Raw genomic sequence first — 16,892 nt, 5'->3', positions numbered from 1 at the left:
ATTACGAATGACATTACATTGTAGACATTACGAATGAAAAATTAAATTCGACAACAAAAAACATGTCTACGAAAAATGGTTAATACAAAGGTTTAAAGTGTTTTTAGAAAAAAATATTTTATTATCAAAATTAAAGAATACAATATTATTTAGGGCATGTCATATCCATTTGTATAATCATATAGATCAAACAACTGAAATGGTAGTTATTTAAAAATAAAAAATTACAATTTTCGATAGCTTAAAGAGATCGTATTTCTGTTAAAAACGTATAAAAAGCTAAATGGATATGTCACTCTCTAGATAATGTTGTTATCTTTAATTTGTATAATAGATTTTACTACGATAAGTATAATACTTTCGGAGTAAACCTATTTTTTGAAAACATGTTTTTATACCGAAATATAGCTGCGCTGACATCCTCTTAATATTTGTTGTCAAACAATTTTAATCACACAATGAAAATATGCATTTACATTCAGTGAAAGGTCAATAATGTTAGCTAAAGTAAAAATGATGCGGAACTATAATTAGTGTTGTAACCTCATACGATGATTTAGGAAGTTTAATTCAATCTGAGAAAGTAGTAAAATTAGTTAAATTATTTTCTGTGATAATTTATTATTACTAAGATTGTATTTATATACTCGTGATATTATTGATGGTCAATTTTCGTAGTAAAGGTTTAGATAACTAATTATTAATATATATTATTATTACCTGCAGGTAGGTACTATTATAATAAATTATTGATTATGAACTCCACTTGGAAGCACACTGATTTTCTTCTCATTGACAAATTAATTAATAATGTTATGTTTAGTTGTATGTCGTTTTCCTTGGATAGTCATTTTGACAAACATTGTGTTTAATAACTATATTGATTTTAATATTTTTATTTGCAACTAAACAATTTATAAATAAAAGTTTTACAATGAGTACAAGTTCTGTACAGTTAACATAAAATACCTTAATTACTATTACATAACATAAAAACTAAATGAGGTTATGTTTTTACAGACTAGAAGCTTTAAGGAAAGAAGCCATCCATTGTTGGATCTTCCTAATATATACGTAAGGGGGTTAATTATTTATTAGGTCACGACGCCTTTAGGTTAGGACGCATTTTAGGTGCCTTCTGGGACTCCTGGGATTAGTGAAAACGGATGGTCCTGAAATCGGAGGGTCACGATGATTTATTACATTTGAATGAAAACGTTTATAAAAGATTTTGGGAACATTTTCAACGGGTTGAGTAGAAAGATTTTGGTGAAGAATGACATTCGAGACAAAGAATGTCCTATAAATTATTATTTCTTTTATTTCTATATATATATATATATATATATATATACAAGTATTATAACTGCTGTATATTTATTGTTATTATTATTATAATTATTTATATTTTATTGAAAATAAAGACATCGGTGAAAGTCGGTAGTAATAAAAGGAATCTTTTCGACAAAAAAATGTTCATTTAGGGTGATCGCTCAGTTTAACCCTAGGTGCAACCAACGTGTCTAGTACCCTGTAGAAGTGTTGAAGTTCAGTCCGGTCGAATAAAATAATATTTCGTTTTGATTTAATGAACAAAGTTATTTTGGTGTGAAATATTTTGCCGTAGTCATGTGTTATTCTCCCGACTACTGTGGCAGCGTTCTAAAATCGTACTCGTACCACCACTCCGTACGCATTTTAGAGCACAATAGGTTGAAACCGGTTGTCTATCTCAGCAGCGCACGGTTTATAAATAAACAAACAATTGAGGATGGGAAAATAATAATTTTGTCAATGAATATTATTCCTATTCTTATTAAAACCGTATTTTACGCAAAATTAAACCACGTTTCGTAGTCGTTTACAACTGGGGAACTCATACCATACGAAGATATTATTCTTAAATTGTTAGACATTTTTCGATAAAATATTACAACATGTTACGTGATTATCGAGATGATTTTTTTTTTAATTCCAATCAATATAATGTTAATAAATAAAAATAACCATACATATATACATTTATGGCGTACGATTTAAGTTCAGTTCGTTCTGATCATAAATGTAATATTTGATAACTTAGTAACCAACTTGTGACTTTTGTAAACTATACAACTTCATAAATGTTCACAGTCATTTTATTACTTTCCATCATTCATTAATTTATTTATGTTGAGAACTTATTTAAATCGACGGTAACATAATTTTAATAAAAATAGATTGGTAGCTAAAAAAAAAAAACAATGCGATGTTGGATTACAAATATATTGAAACATGCTACTTCCAACCGTTTACATTTGACAATTGAGGTGTATATTGGTTTTGTACGGTACCAAATGTACAAGATACAAAAAAAAAAGCCAAAAAATCCAGGCTTCGACACTAGCGTTTATTAAGGAACAGTATATAGGCAATTTTTAAAATAATGTGATTGTGTTAGTAATTGCATACAATCATAAATTAACATTAGCGTTAGTACGTACATTTATATGGTCCCCACTAAGGGCGTATATGAATTGAGGTCATGGGGGGGGGGGGGGGGCAAAACTAATTTTTCTTCAATACAACCTTAAAAATAATTTACAGTTCATTACCTATAGCTCATTTTCCTGTTATAATGATAACATATTATAATAATGGACTAGTAATTTATATTCTTAATTATTTATACATTACAGTTTTTAAATAAATCAATGTATTATATTAAAAAAAAAATACGAGCCATGGGGCAGGGGCGTATTTAGACGTATAGGGGGGGGGGCTCAAATTTTGTCTTTAATTCAGGCTCAAAATTTACAAGTAAAATTTTTGGTAATATTTATATCAGGTGAATCCTTGATATTTGTGGTTTTTTTTTTTAATCTAATGCTGGATGCACTTAGAATGATTTCTGTGTAGTTCTTTTTTAATACCTATCTGTGTTTTGAAAGTTTCACTTGTGTTTTATCTAATTTTTCACTAAGTAAGGACTGGGTCTTCAATAAAAATAATATATATTATTTATCGTTATGAGATATATAAACGTTATAAGCAATTGAGCGTTTAACGCTATAAATAATTTAAACGTTATTCAATTTAAGCATATAAACGTTACATAAGTTTAAACGTTTAAAAAAATTTCCGTCTACCGTTATTGACAATTAAAACGTTATGAAGAATTTAGCGTTTTGCGTTATTTAAATTAGTGTAAATTTGAAACGTTTTCAAATGTAGTAATTCTATAAAATAAATCATAATTTTTTGTTTCTTAATAAAATACCAATTATTTATATAAAAATTGTCTTGGTTTAAAAATTCTCGGGGTAGGGGGGATTGCCCCAATTGACCCCTCCCTCAAATACGCCACTGCCACGAGGAGAATGCCCCCTTTACCCCCCACCCTAAAATACGCCCTTGGTCCCTATACCACGCGCGACGTCGCAACCACGAAAACAAGAAAAATGATGAAATGTCTAGGACGGGTAGGTCTAACCTAGTCCGTATTAAAATGTTCAAAACGTAATCAATGTAATTCGTAAGTAACGCGTAAATTGTAATCTTGTCATTGTTATGACCACACAGGGTACATAATAAAATATTATCATACAGTATATACAGTATTAGCAACCATCGACGAAAATATATTTTGTATGTATAAAATATTAGATAACAACATATGTATTACAATTTATAACAATATAATTTATATTACAATAAATTTGAAAAGATACAATCAGAACGGTATAACTTGTGAGGTAAAACCCTTCATATTTTCATCAAAATTCCGATTATATTAGAGTTAAAACTATTCACAGCTGTATCGTATACACCACATACGGCATCACACACTTATTTTTCGGTTTTCTTTGTTCATTTGTCATTAAAAATATTAAATAATCTTTTTTATAGATGTTTATAGATTTACTAATTCCCTAATTCCCCATCAAAACAAATACTTGATCAATGCCACAGATATTATCAAAATCCTCCTCCCCCCATAGTCTCAACTCAAATACGTCCTTGGGGGATGTGGGGTATCAGATCTTCCTAGGCCTTTTTTTAAATGTTATAAAATAATGTTCTTAGTGTGAGGACGTTAGAAACGTAAAAATAAATAATGATTTGTTTGCAAATGATTCCTTCCCCATACAAAAGTTATGTATACGCTATTGATGAGGACCATTAATGGCCGGCAATAGAATATTTAAAAATATTTTTATGAAATAAAATATATTATATATTAATATGTGTAAATTACAAATTGTATTTTTATTATATATTGTTAATCGATTATAATTAAAAGTGTACTTTGAAATAAGATGGTCGAAATTAAAAATTAAACAATACTACATTTCCTCTCAACGTCTAATCCGGGACATATAAACGTCCAGAAGCGATGACAATCTCAGTTTTCCAGAACGTATGGCAACCCTATACTTGACACATTGAGTATCCCGGCAATAATTATTTCATTCCACTTCTGTTTTTTTTTTTAGGGTATTTTTATATTCAAAATGACTAGTGTCATATAAATACGGACAATTATGCACCAAATCAATTAATTTTTCTGTCTTATCCGTCATCAGGGCCGTACTCAGACCGGTTTTCTCGGGTCATTTGTCTGGGGCCCGACCCTAAACCTATTTTTGAGGGGCCCAGATCTATAAAAAAAAAACTTTTAAATTTTAACGGTCCGCTGCTGGAGCTTAGGTATCGACCAATAAACACTACCAAATTGTTGAATTTTTATTCATATATTAATGCTGTGTATCTGTGTATTAATGCAATGATAAACATATAATAATTGCAAATCATTCGATACATCGAAAACATTCGAAACAAATCAATTATTTGAAAACCATTTGTAGCGACCGAATATTTATATTCTACTTTAATCTCATCAAGGAATAAATTTTATGTCATTTTGGATGAAATAATTGCATATATAAACAAACGAATTGAATCACTGAAAACAATTATTGATATCTTCTCAGTTCTTTGGGAATTTAAATATATGACAGAAGGAGAAATTAAATTAAAATCTAGAAATCTGGTTTTGAAATATAATAATAATTTACAAAAAGATTTAGTAGATGAGCTACAAAGTCTTAATATAGTTCATGCTACTAACTTTGGACATAAACAACTAAACCCCATAGAATTGCTGAATCACTTGCAAAAAACTAATCTTGCAAACATGTTCTCTAATTTATGTATTGCATTACGATTATTTTTGACTATTCCTGCAACTGTTGCGAGTGCGGAACGATCTTTCTCGACATTGAAGAAAGTGAAGAATGTATTACGATCAACAATGACACAACAGAGACTCTCAAGCTTAGGTGTTTTAGCAGTGAAGGCTCAAATGGCAAAGACGATTGACATGGATGGGACCATTGATTTGACGATGTTGATGATTTTGCCGTGAGAAACGCAAGAAGAAAAACCCAAGGACTATTTTAAATTTAGGGTTATTAATTATATAAGTTATGGTTATTGATATAACATTTAATATTATTATGTCGTTTTGTATATTATCATTTATGTATTTGAGTATTTAAATTTTCTTTGAAAAAGTTTCAATATTGTTTAAATAAAAATAAAACATATTAAAATAGCATGGTTGCAATAATATTTGATGTTAAAATAATTTAATTATTAGTTTTATACATAATTAGACAAATTTTTCTTACGAAAACCAGGAAAACCTCTTTGAAAAATAGGGGGCCCAGAAGACTTAGTTTGTCCGGGGCTCGCCAAAGCTGAGTACGGCCCTGGCCGTCATGATGATAGAATAAATTGGAATAAATAGGAATTAATAATTTATGACTGTAAAATATTATGACCAGACCGCTGACGTGATTCCGTGATTCGTATACTTAGAAACGATACACATAGAATACACGTGACTATCTACCAAGGCTGCGATAATACTTAATATCCATCTAATCTATTTATACTTATTATTGAAAGTAGAGACTAATAACAATACAATATAATATAATATAATATATAATGGGATCTTAAACAAAGGTTTATAAAAAAAAAAAAGAGAACCATATGAACATAAATGGCGGAAATTACGTGTCATCGCAGAATTCTCGTGAGACGTGAAATACGTGTTTTTCGAAAATATATATCCGTGATGTATACGTGAGACGGCGGATACACGGGCGCAAGAAACGCGTATTCTATTGATACCTATTTAGTATTTTCCAACGGCCTATATTGTTCCCGGAAAAAGTTAATGGTTACTACAAATAATTGTTTATGACTATTATATTCTATTTCTACGTGAACTAGCCGCCCGTGGATTATTTGTAAGAAATACCTACACGGTAATGTACATTCGTTAAAAATATTGATAATATATATATCATTTTATGAGTAGGCTAGAATCAAAAGTCACACGTTCCAGAAATCACTTTTTTCAAAAAACCACAAGGAGAGGATGAGGAGAACAACCGTAAAATTAAATATAACTAACATACATCATTATTGTAAAATTGATGTTGAGAAACACAAATTTTTCACAAAAAAAATATGATTTTTGTCATTTAAATATTTTTTTTTAAGTTAATAGTTTCAAGTTCTGAAAAAAGTGATTTCTGTTACGTGTAACATTTGGTTATAGCCTACTCATATACACAGTCGGTTTGACATTTTTCATTTGGTAGTTTAAGAGTTGTTAATACCACCCACTCACCTACCAAAGTAATTTTACAAAAGTTTACCTAATTTTTATGATTATATTTCTGATTATATAATTTATGATTATATTTATGATTATGATTATGATTGTTGAAAACTATTCTAAAACTTACATAATAATTGTAATGATGTGATATTGTATTAAGTACCAAATTTTAGATACCTAACTAACCGAGTGAGTTGACTCAAAAAAACCTAGATATAAGTCAAAATTAGTTTTATCTTATACACTGTATTAATTTTTTGTCTAAAATAATTACTTGAGTAACTAAGTAATTTTAAGATTTTTTTTTTAATTAAACCAATTTAATACAAATAGTTAAATAGTTAATAGCTATTTTATAAGTGTTAACAATACATTAATGCTTTATGCAAAACACTGGAAGTTGAAGCGATTTTATTTATAGTAACTTTAATTGATACTTCTACATCAGGGTTGCTTGAAATCAACATTAAATTGTCCAACCTTTTACTCCAAAAGTAGAGGGTAGTTTGGTTTTAATAAGTTTAAGCTCGGAAAAAACATCGTCCTGCTGATGTTGGTGGCAAAATAAAAACTCCTTTATAAGCCATGAATAAATTTGGGAAAGTTGACCCATTCCCATTTTACACAGTGCTATGATTGTAAAATGTATTGTTTTTTCCAATCATCATTCTTAGAATCATTTTGATCACTTAAATTAGTTAAATCAATTGAATAAATTTTATGTTTAGATTGGATTTTTATGTCATTTGCCATAGCACTATTCATACAATTATTGTAATTAGAAGCAAAAAATTCATACTCTACATTCAAACCACCTTTGTTAATTCTGTCTGCAGACAATCAATTTGCCAAGTAATCAAATTTATTTTTGGAGTCTTTATTTAACTCTAAGCATTTATGCATTTTCTAAGGTTTAGTTGGATATATGATGTTTAACTATTATTATATTATTCATACAATTTGATTTAGTTTTAGTGATTTACTGTCTGTCTCACTATTATAATTTAAAACATTAATTAAATCTTAAAGACTATATAAATACAATGTACATACCTGCTGTCTTGTTAGAATTACTTAGAACAATTAATAAATTTAATTTCCCCTCTTCTTCAATAACTTCATTATGTTCAAAAATTCAGTTTTCTTAAAGCTACTAGCTTCTAATAAATTTAAAATTTCTAGATATCATAAAAATGATTAAATATAACACATTTTTGAGTAAATAGATAGATACTTATCATACTAGGTTCTTTTTCAATGCTAGGTACAACCAGTAAATCCATAACAGTTAATTTTTAACAATTTTATGTCAGATAATATGTTGGATTGGACTAAATGTGTCGGTGTTTGTACTGACGGCGCTCGTTCCATGTCTGGCAGTTATGGAGGATTACAGTCATTTATTAAAAGCAAATCCCCTGATGCACTGTGGACCCATTGCATTATCCATATAGAAGCACTTGCGGCAAAATATCTGAGTCCTGCGCTGAATCAAGTATTAGAATGTGTAGTGAATGTAGTCAATTTTATTAAAACTCGTCCACTGAAGGCAAGATTTTTAAAAAAATTATATGACGATATGGGAGCTGAACACTCAAGTTTGTTGTACTGCAGTAGTGCACGATGGCTCTCTCGTGTTAATGTTTTATCACGCACGTTTGAATTACGGCAAGAAATTTATATATTTCTTAAAGAAGGACACAAATATGCCAATGAATTTTCTAACGAAAATTTTTTAGTAAAATTGGCATACTTGTGTGACATTTTTGAAAAACTGAATGCATTGAACACCTCATTGCAGGAAAATAATACGCATATTTTGAAGTCGATGAGTAAAATGACAGCTTTTATTAAAAAAACTCAAACTATGGAGAAGAAAAATTAATGAAGGCACGAACAAAGATTCTTTTTCCATATTGCAGCAGTTTCGACCTCTATTAGAGTTGAGATTTCTCAGTATATGAAATACAATTTTAAAGATCACTTATCACGGTTAGTGATATGGTTTGAGAAATATTTTAAAAATGAAGACACTGATAAATTTGCATGGATTCAAGATCCATTTAACTCCATTGTTCCACCAGAATTTATTTCTACTGAAGAAGAATATCTAATTGAGTTGTCTTGCCTCAGTAGTATGAAATCAACATTAGCAATATGGAATTGACCAAATTTTAGATTTCAATAAAATTGAATATCCCCTTGTATGTGAAAAAACTCTACGTGTTTTAATTCCGTTTTCTACTTCATATTTATGTAAAGCTAGGTTTTCGGTGGTCGCTGTGATAAAAAGCAAATATTGGTCAAAAATCAATGTGGAGAAGGAAATGAGAGTAGAAATATAAATTTTTATCCCAAGATTTATAAAACTATGCAGTGATGTCCAAGCTCATACATCTCACTAATTCAATTGTTTTCTACAAATAAACTAAGTCCAATTTACTTTATCTAATAAAATTAAAATTAAATTTTTTCAGTGTATAATTATATAAAATAAATATTTCCATATTATCTATTGAAAATTAAACACGTTTGTTATTTTATCTATTTTATTAAAAAAAAAGGTCGTACAATTTTAATAGGGGCGCCACGAGTAGGAAAAGTTTAGGAATCTCTGATATAGACAATACCTTATACGCGGGATGTTATTTTTTGTGAGTGTGTGCGTTAGTAAACGATTATTAGTTGTGTGTGTGATTTCCCCGAAATAATACGCTCCAACCTTATCAGCAAACGGACTGTCATTAGTCATTACTGTATATAACTGTACAAAACTGTCATTACCGTTGTCGTATGCCGAAAGACAAGTAATATTATTCAATATTATTATTATAATTATTATTTATAAATTCATAATAATTAATAAGTAAAACGCATTTGCAATTCGAGTGCAAGAATCATCGGTTGCCAAATTTTATAAAAAAAGTTTTAGAACGAATATTGATTACATCTAATTATTAATGAATTCAAGATGTATTAGAAATAAAATAAAAAGCTAAAGGTGCTATAATCATAAGTAATAAATTCGTAATTCGTAAGTTTTATGTTAATTATATTTATATAATTTATCACAATAACTATTAATAATAATTATCATACTAAAACTATTGTAGTATTAAACTTTTTTTCGGGAATGCCTGGCCTTATTGGTAATCCACGATCAAAACTAGAATCGATTATTTCTGGAAGTAATGAATCCATATAAAATCTAGTAACAATGCACTGAAACGTCTGAAACTAAACGTTAGATGTGGCTCCTACAAGTAGTAAGTACTAAGTGTCGACTCAATCCATAGGTATTTGCGGCATAATCCTATAGTATGTGAAAAAACTCATTGCAGTAAATATACCAAATAATAAATATAGGTTATTCAATTTATTTGAATTCATAGTAAGACTATATAGGTATCTATATAATATTATTGGTTCGCAGGCGGCTGACGTTGCGCACTAGCATTTAACGTTTTGGGAAACAATTAATAGTTCGCACGCGCATGCACAAGTCATTGCATATGATGAAATAAAATATATTGTTCCGACGTAGAATCTCTGAAAATTAATCAAGCCTGACAAAAAAACGTCAATGTTAAATGATCGGATTTCAATTCTGAAAAAACGATTTGAGTTGATCAACCTTTTTTCTAGGTTATTGTGTAAGATGATTTTAGAACCACTGTTAAACATTTTTAAAAAAGACACTAAAGTAAATCTAAAAATTAAAAAAAAATTGAGAAACTCAAATAAAATTTAAAGACAATTTTTAAACAAATATCAAAAATCGATTTCCACATTAACCTAGAAAAAAGGTTGATCCACTCAAATATTTTTACAGAATTTAATTATGATGATTTTAAGTATGCGCAATCTTGTTAGGCTTTTATAATCGGGAGTATGAAAAATGAGCGTTGGTACCTACTGTTGTAACCATTGGTTCTCAACTTTGTACCGTCACGCTGTTGTTACGTATCATATTCACGAGCACGAATAATGAGCGATAACCACAGATAAAGGTATATGTACTCGTATTTAAGGAGCGTCTAAACACAGGAATGCACCTTTATGCATTCTTCACATGCGCGTAATTTATTCACCACTATCATAATGTTAGGCTGTTATCAATATATTATATCAAATCTCTATAATACGATAATAATATTATTATAATAAAATAAGTTTTGAATCAAATTATTCAAAATTTGAACACACTACATACGTATTTTACACTGCTTCGACCATTTCAGTAAATAAATCATTATATATACCAGATACATTTGAAAAAAAAATCAAAACAGCAATAACTATTTAATATGTTGATATGGTTTTTAATGTTTATTTATATCTACATTTACTCAATTACATATTTGAACATTTCATAAACCAGACTTTATCAAAATTTATTATACAAAGGATATATATTAAATGTTTTATTGAGTATTAACAATACAATTTACAAATATCTTCTTTTTTTTTTTTTTTTTTTTTTAAAGAAATTTACAATCTGTACATAAAAACAAAAACAATGAGTAAATGTGATAAATATTATGAATAACAATGGCATGAATAGCATGATTGGGGAAGAGGCCCATTGGCAACACCCTCATAATTTGTAATTTGGCAATTTATTATAATAGGTCACGGGACCAATTCCTTTTTAAACGTCGTTTTGGGTTTCCAGGTAAAACGTGAGAGGACATATTTTTTATGGGAGTCGAGTTTGGAATATATCAATTTCTTTTTCGAATAATAAGTTATGAAGTTCATGTTTATGTTGGATGGCACCGTTTGCGTTCCTGAGTAAAATGTTTAATGAGGGATGGGATTGGGTGGAGTTATTCATTATTTTTTATTAAAAGTTTGTTGATAACCGTTTTGAGAAGTGAAATAAGTGGATTAATAATTAATTTAAAATCATCTAGGAATGAGGTGAGCTGTTTGGAAAAATAATTAGTGGTTTGTTCATGGATTTTTGTATTATTAAATTCACGAGAGGCATCTGCGTATGATTGAGTGTGAGGCTGATTATTAGTATTAATTTTATCATTTGGGGTGGTGCAATAGACCTCTTTAACAGGTTTGGGATTATTGTTACTTAATAATTTAATATCAGATTGGAAATCTTGGTTAATTTTTTTTTTATTTTTCTGGTGTCTTTGTTGTAGATTTTTATACACAATGCAACCTTGATAATTTGCTGGGTGTTGTCCTTCGCATAGTGCGCATTTTGGTGGTTGGTCGATGGGTTTTAAACAGGCAGAAGTATTGTGGTTTTCCCTACATTTCACACATCGAGGTGCGTGATTATAGTATGTTTTCGAGTGACCAAAATCTTGGCATCTAAGACATTGTATTATTTGGCGTCGGGGGTGTGGCTCTTCAACTTTAATTTTGGTGTAGCATATTGAAGTTAATTTAAATATTTCTTTGTTATTTTAGTCAGGTTCAAGGTCTATGAAAAATAGGGGTAACGGTAGTTTTGTTATTTTATTTTTTACATTTACAACTTGTCTTGCAGTGAATCCGTTTTCATTTAATTCTTGGATAATAAAATCGATAGGCGTGGTATGATGTAAGTTCCGAAAAACGACTCTGTATGGTTTATCTTGTTTAACTTGATAAGTGTGAAAATCAACTCCTTTTTCTTTGAGCAGTTTAGTTACTTTTCGGAATAAATCAGCCGATTTTGTTTGAAGTTTTAGGTTATTGATAAGACTTTTGCAAAAGAATTCTTCGGGACCGATTAATAGTTTGATAGCGTTACAGAAATTTTTGTAGTTTAATTCAGATTTGATAATAATTGGAGGTGGTAATTGTGGTTTGGTATTTGGTAATTCAGACGTTTGATCAGTATCCATTTCCTGATTAGATAAGTTTTCAGAAAGTGGGGCGTAACGATTTTTTGTTGTAAACTGACTTGATGTATTGCTTTGTTTGGTTTTGGGAGACGTAATAGGTGATGGAATGTGCTGACGTTTTTGGGAGTAAGGAGACATTACCTATGTCCAATCAACAGATGATAAATCGTCCGGGTCGGTGTTTATTATTTCGTTTTGTTTAATTATTTGATTGCCATTTACAATTTTAATTGGAGTTATTGGTTTGTTGTTGTATGGCTTCTTTTGTGGTGACGAGCGCGGCAGCGTATTATTTTGGTTAGACATTTTGTGCAACGGTAATTAAAAATGTGATTTTTCTTACTTTGGGGCTGCACAGACCCCCGTAGTGGGTAGGACCTGAAATACTAGTGATTCGTCTTTTTTTCCCCTTTTCAACGGTTTTAATTTTGTTAAAATCGACAAAGTTGTATTAGTGAAACATAAAAAGAATCGCAGACGTTTAATAAACATGTGTGCTCGATAAGAGCTGTGCACCGAATGACAAATATCTTAAACATAAAAATTATCTAATATCTATATAAATTACATTATCTTAATAGTAAGTACAAGTATGAATTATCGAAACCAACTAGTGTATTTAGTGTGCCGAGTTGTGAGTTCAACACGGTTACACAATATTAGGATGTAAGGATTTTAGATTTAGATTAATAACTTTATCAAGAATACTTATTACGGTATTACTGATATTTTATTTAACAATTTTTAATTTAACATCAACATAGACAAAGTAAATGATAGTAACAAATATAAGCGGAGCCTATATACTGGATGGCTGGATACATTTGGTTGCTAATGCTGTTTCGCAAATTTTACCTATTCGAGATTTTATGATTCGCACGTGGTTCATATTACTTCTATTAATTTGTTTATGGTTATAATTGTAAATACTTGGTTACTATAAAATACGTATGAAAAAATATAATGTATACATAGTACATTACACTAGAGTTGAAACTAAACATCTCAATAATATACTACTACAAAAAAAAATTATAACGAAACTGAACATTATTATTTAACAACTAAAATAAAATTACAATATATTATTTACATAGGAAGTATGTAGTTAAATTTTGAATAATTAGATTCATAACTCATATTATTATAGTGATTTGATATGATATATTGATAACAGCCCATAGAATAACTCTATGTAACAGCTTAACATTATAATAGTGGTGAATAAATTACGCGCATACGCAGAATGGTTAAGTTGCATTCCTGTGTTTAGACACTCCTTGTATTTATAGTATATATAAATTGTATTTATATATCACTGGCGATAACATGAACAACATTAAAGAGCGTAGATTTGATAACCACTTTAGAAAAACAGCCGCGGCTAGCGGCTAGCCGCTTGGCGCATGACGAGTAGCGATCATTTTTCGTGCTCCCGACTTTAGGTCTACAACGTGAAATAAATACGCTGCTTCCAACCACCTTAAACACATAAGACATAGAAGGACAAATGTGGTTTTTACATACAACATGCGTTTATCATTGAATCATTGAAGATTAAACAACTAAAATAAAAACGATTTCATAAAATATGTGACAAGTGTGGTTTTTACAATCACCGATTCATTTGAAATGAAGGGAGGGAGGGGCTGAAGCTCAGGTCTGGATGCTTTTACGTCGTAACAAAACACATAGTGAAATCATTAGTTTTTGAGGGGGCCGTAGCAATTTTAGGAGACGGTAAGCCCCCCCCCCCTATTTGCGTCTACGAACACACGCGTTTCAATCGTGTGTGATTTTTGCAAACTATAATAGAAAATTTATACATAAATGCAAAATATAACCTAACCTCAGGCGTGGATCCAGGGGGGTCATGACCCCCACCCACTAGAAAACATCAAGATTAGGTTCTTCGTGTTTATTTAAAAAATTAAAATATGCATAAATGGCGTTTTTAATTTTTTTTCAATTAGATTTTTTCTTGCAATAAAAATGTTATACAACATATTATATTTATATACATTTAAACTATATCACCACTTGTTCATAAAATCATAATTTCACCATCCAACTTCTAAGAATATTTATAGTGATTATATACTTACTGATAGACTATAATATTGTTGGTGAATAAATATAAATATAATCTGCGGAAATTTTTGAGTTTCGACCTTCGACGGAAAGTTAACTTATCTTAGATAAGATTACTGTCAATCCGTTGGCTGGTACCGAATTGGTTCTCGAGCTCCAATCCAATGTCCCGAATTGGTTTTCGCCTGAAAAAGCTATTTTATTAAGTATAGCCAATTTGGTTCCTGTTTAAAAAAGGTATTTTATTAGGTATAGCCGAATTGGTTTCCGTTTATTTACGCACATTTTCCTTCTCAATTTTACAGGTTTAGAATTATCAACTTTAAAGTAGGCTTGGTTAATGTGCGTTAATGTATGTTAAAAAAAAATGATAAAATATATACAATTTTAAATCGTTGGTTTGGAAGTCAACTAGTCATCACTTAGGTGTACGAAATACAAATAATAAAATATAATACGAGTAAATACATTTTAAAAACACTGATTTGCAAATTTGAATCTAACTTTCTTTAAATATACAATTCTCGTAATTTTCTCTTTAATGCACTTAGTCATATAATTTTCCAAGTATTTGTTATTTCTTTCCTGTTTGCTAATAATTCGCTAGTCTCTAGTAATCTATATTATATCTATTATATTTCTATACGCTATCTTATTGATATAATAATTATGTCTATATGTCATACATATAGTTTTTAAAATTTTGTTTTTTGCTCTCTATGCACTGGCCCACCTAACTTGTTCACAAACGGGAACCAATTCGGTTATTCCTAATCCGTTACCCGTATGTTTATATTATATTATAGGTATCATATACTTGCTATGGCACCGCTAATCGCTAATTTAGGTTCTAATAACTTGTTAAAAAATATTATAAATGCGATCATTCTCTACTTTCAGGCGTCTTAAGACATGGCTTCGTTTAAACATGGGAAAGGAACTCAATGTTCACAAGAATGTACCCATAAATGTTAATAATATTATTTCTAAATTTGGAAAAATAAAACAAAGAATATTAAACTTTGTTATTTAATTTAAAAATTAACAATTTCATTTATTCATAACGTTCTAATTTGAATTAATAATTTACTTTTATTATTTAGTAATTGTGTATTATCTTTTTGTACTTTCGAAAAAATGACCCCCCCAATTTGAGTTCTAAATCCGCGCCTGTCTAACTTAACCTAACACATAGGAATTGATTTGTTTGATTTTCGCATTGATCATGAACGAGACAAGTAATTTCCTTTGACGTACCGCCAATTCGGTGAACACAGAACACGTATGTGACGTATGTATTTTTGTATACCATGTGGACATACGTTTTGGTTAAATATATAAATAATAACCTACTTATACGTACCGTGCGTTGTGTATAAAGTGATATATTTAAAAAGAACAATATAATACGAAGTAGTGTGAACTGTTTGATTAAATAACCGATAATAGTTGTATCCTAGAAATTTCCTGATCATATGGATTTTTTCAAGAAGAAATAATCCCATGCCGGAGCCTAACTTATACAACAACAAATAACAATTGAATCAGTGCATTAATATAAAATCCTATTATTACGTTTTGAACACGTTTGTCTACTCCCCCGAACTAATTATATACGTATATATCGCATGGCCATTCCTATATAAACCTGCGACATGCCATAACCTACAAGATTCAGTGTTTGGTAGCCTATTCTTGCTTACCCTCTGCATTTGCGTGTTTCTTATCTAACGCAATAATATATCGTCTTCGACTCATCATGGAAATCGCCTTGTTGAATGCTGTTCGCCAAGATTTCGGTCGGAGTCGATTCATTGCCCTCGTGTATCATTTTTGCTAACATCAATCGCTATATTATTTCAAGATAATCGTACCATTCGATGATTTTGTGGTTTTAAAACTCAGGCCATCCATTTAAATTAGGGGTCGTAGTCATACATGGTTATTAGAGTATACGTGTACCCGCGTTACTTGTACACGTGTATTAAATCTATTAATACCCGTGTTTTCAATACACGGGTATTTTTTACTGATACACGTGTATTTAATGACTGTTACCTGTGTACTTAATACTATCTCGTATGTATTACCCGATAAGTAAATATCAGACACACGTTTAGTTATTAATTCAGGGTAAATAAAGGTATATTATATAATTATTCAAATATTGGTATGAATCTTGTTTGGCTTTCACAGAAATTGGCAATTTTTTTTAAACTAAGTGGATATTTCACTCTTATAAAAATTATTTTAACTTGAATACTTTATTATAC

The 16,892-nt window shown here is 29.7% G+C and overlaps 1 protein-coding gene and 1 long non-coding RNA gene across 2 annotated transcripts in view; one reads left to right on the top strand and one right to left on the bottom strand.

The window, feature by feature from the left end:
* LOC112680664 overlaps positions 1-16,892 on the top strand; it is a 171,061-nt gene that overhangs the window by 69,346 nt on the left and 84,823 nt on the right. The window lies entirely within an intron of this gene.
* On the bottom strand, positions 13,647-16,884 carry LOC112680666. The gene is made up of 3 exons (XR_003148334.1): positions 16,323-16,884; positions 14,634-14,804; positions 13,647-14,010 (listed from the first exon to the last, which is right to left on the bottom strand). It is a non-coding gene; the product is annotated as an uncharacterized LOC112680666 (long non-coding RNA).

This window comes from Sipha flava, unplaced genomic scaffold (genome assembly GCF_003268045.1).
Source record: "Sipha flava isolate LNK unplaced genomic scaffold, YSA_version1 179_pilon_pilon, whole genome shotgun sequence".
Lineage (NCBI taxonomy): Eukaryota > Metazoa > Arthropoda > Insecta > Hemiptera > Aphididae > Sipha > Sipha flava.
This window is presented reverse-complemented; position numbering and strand designations above follow the sequence as displayed.